The following is a 3332-nucleotide window of genomic DNA, read 5'->3' as shown; positions in this document are numbered from 1 at the left end:
ATGCATGTTAGTTCCTTGTGTAATGGAGTCGATGATCTTACCTTGTTTCATTGCTTGTTTTCTTTTCATTTTTGTTGGGACATTATCTGTATGCCCTGTTTTCTTGGGTGAATTCGTTTTCGTTGGATTGGAGTTTTCCTTCTAGTATCTTCTGTAGGGTTGGTTTGCTGTATAGATATTGCGTAAATTTAGTTTTGTCATGGAATATTTTGTTTTCTCCATCTATGTTGATTGAAAGCTTTGCAGGGTATAGTAGTCTCGGTTGACATTTGTGATCTCTTAGAGTCTCCATGATGCTTGCCCAGGCCCTTCTGGCTTTCATAGTTTCTGATGAGAAGTCTGGTGTGATTCTGATAGGTCTACCTTCATATGTTACTTGGCCTTTTTCCCTTGCTGCTTTTAATATCTTTTCTTTGTTCTGTAGATTTAGTGTTTTGACTATGATGTGACGTGATGTGTTTCTTTTCTGGTCTAGTCTATTTGGTGTTCTGTAGGCCTCTTGTATATTTATGGACATCTCTTTCTTTAAGTTGGGAAAATTTTCTTCTATGATTTTTTTGAAAATATTTTCTGGACCTTGGAGCCTGGAGTCTTCTTTTTCATCAATTCCTATTATTCTTAGATTTTGTCTTTTCATAGCATCCTTGATTTCTTGGATATTTTGTGATTGGAATTTTTCTGATTTTACTTTTTCTTTGAGAGAAGTATCAATTTCTGCAAGTGTGTCTTCAGCTCCAGAGATTCTCTCTTCCATCTCTTGTATTCTGTTGGTGATGCTTACTTTTGTGGTTCCTGATCTTTTCTCCAAGTTCTCCAGCTCAAGAGTTTTCTCATTTTGTGTTTGCTTTATTGATTCTAATTCTGTTTTCATGCCTTGCACCATTTCTTTTATGTGTTTGAATTTGGATTCCTGTCTCTCTACGATGGACTCTATTTCTTTGTTCATTTCCTTTTTGTATGCCACTAATTTTTTCTCTACTTGTGCCTCTATTTGTTTGGCTATGTTTGCCTGTGTTTCTTTAAGGGTTTTGTCTATTTCTTCTTTCTTTACCTCCAATTGACTGGCCAACTCTTTGAAAGATTTGTTCATTTCCTCCTTATAAGCCTCAAATAATTGAGCAAGCATGGCTTTAAGGTCATTTTCCTGTGCTTCTGATGAATTGGAGTATCCATCAATTTTGGGGTTTGCTGGTGAAGTCATGATGTCCTGATTTATGTTGGAAGTGTTCTTTCGCCTACCCCTGGCCATTGGCTTGTCTGAGACCTTCCCTGTTTGTTTTTGGATTCTGCCGATCAGACTGGTACTGTCTCTCTCTCGAGTCTGGAGAATTCTTCAGGAAGTTGAGAGAGGTCCCGTGTCCTTAGCGTATGCTGAGGACTAGCTGTACCTGTGGGAGGAAAGTACGCAGGCGCAAACAGAGGCAAATGCAAGCGTGCGTGCGTGTGTGTGTATATGTGTGTGTGTGTGTAAGTGGGTGTGGGCGTGTGTCTCGAGGGACAGAGTGATGGCTAATGTTGAACCCTTGAGTGTGTGGGAGGGGCTCTGCAATGTATATGTCGCAGGCGCTAGTGATGATCGCAGCGCAATTTCTGGCATTAACTGCCTTAACTCCTCAATTAGACCCACAGAGCAGGGACTTCAATGTTCCAAGTGCCCCTCTGTTTCCCAAAGTGGGTATATGGGTGGGAGGGGGTTCGATGCCTGGCTTCTGTTTTAGCAGAACCCAGGATCAGTGGAGCTGCAGATTCTCAAGGGTGCACTCACTTACAGGCAGGACACTTGGCAGAGATCGGCGTATCTGGGCTCTCTGCTCTCTGGTTTGGCCCTGCTTCTTTGATGTGCTCCGCCAGTTCCGTGCTGCTGTCACTGCCAGGTTATGAGGTCTTGCTGCAGCTGGAGATTTCAGGGTGGTCACGTCAGTGGGAATCGGGGTAATCAGCCTTTCTGTTCTCTGGTTTGGCCCTGGTTAGTCTTAAACTGGAGGGCTGATGTGCCCTGCCAGCTCAGTGCTGCTCCGCCGCCAGGTTAGAAAGTCCCGCTGTAACTGGAGACTGGGTTGCTAGTCCAGATGCTTTCTGGGAAGTCCTGGGGTCTCTTTACTGTGCTCTCCAAGCTTCGGAGGCCCAGCGCCTGGTGTGTCTAGCTTGTATGGCGTTTTTGTCTGGTTTTGGTGATTATATAGCGAATTCTCTGTCACTGTGGGATTGGGCGGGCCGTACCAACAGTGATGGCGCTCCTGCGGAGCTAGTATGGCGTCTAGCAGACTCGGGCCCTGGGAGGATGGTGCAGCCGCCGCGAGTGAATCTGGGACTCCGAGACACAGTACTGCTGGCCTTTGCCGATAAAGGGCTTAGGGCTCCGCCTCAGTGGCTGCAGGCCCCAGGCAGTTAGGTCTGCGCTGAGAAAGGCGAGTCGGCTGTGCCTGTGCCGAGGAGGAGGGAGGTCTGGGGGAGGGGAGTGCCGAGAGATCAAAGGATCGTTTCTCACCTTCCCCAATCAAGTCCGTGGGTGACCCGAGACCAAGGTTTTCACCTCCTGCGATGTTCCCTGTTGTTTAGAAAGCCTCTCCGTTGTTTCCCTGGCTTCAGAAGTTCTTCCACACATCAGCTCAGAACTTTATCTCCTCCACAGCTCGGAAACTGTGTGTGCTAGTCGCCATCTTGGCTCCGCCCCCGTCTGGAGGAATTTTCTTCTATGATTTTATTAAAGATATTTTCTGGGCCTTGGAGATGGGAATCTTCTTTTTCCTCTATTCCTGTTCTTCTTAGATTTTGTCTTTTCATGTTGTCTTGGATTTCTTGGATGGTCTGTGTTAGTAATTTTTTAGGTTTAATGTTTTCTTTGACGGGTACATTGATTTCTTCCATTGTATCTTCAACACCTGAGATTCTTTTCTTCCATCTGTTGTAGTCTGTTGGTTATGCTTATCTCTGTAGTTCCTGTTCTCTTTCCTAAGTTCTCCCTCTCCATGATTTCCTCCGTTTGTGTTTAATTTTTCTATTTCTATCTTCAGATCTTGAATTGCTTTGTTGATTTCCTTCACCTCTCTGTTTGTATTTTCCTGCTTTTCCTTCAGTTCCTTCACCTGTTTGTTTGAACTTTCCTCCATTTCTCTTATTTCTTTCAGTGACTTAATTATTTCCTCTCTAAAGGTCACAAACTGTTTGGCTGTATCTTCCTGTATTTCTTTATGGATGGCCATAATCTGTTTGGCTTTAGTTTCCTCCATTGTTTTACACATTTTGTTTGTTTCCTCTATTATCCTCTTCATAAACATAGATGTAAGGTCATCTTCTTGAATTTCACTTATGTCACGGTGTCCAGGGCTACT

The sequence above is a fragment of the Psammomys obesus genome, unplaced genomic scaffold (assembly GCF_907164565.1).
Source record: "Psammomys obesus unplaced genomic scaffold, mPsaObe1.curated_primary_1811, whole genome shotgun sequence".
In the NCBI taxonomy this organism is placed as follows: Eukaryota; Metazoa; Chordata; class Mammalia; order Rodentia; family Muridae; genus Psammomys; species Psammomys obesus.
The sequence above is the reverse complement of the archived record's forward strand: the minus strand, read 5'-3'. Positions refer to the sequence as shown.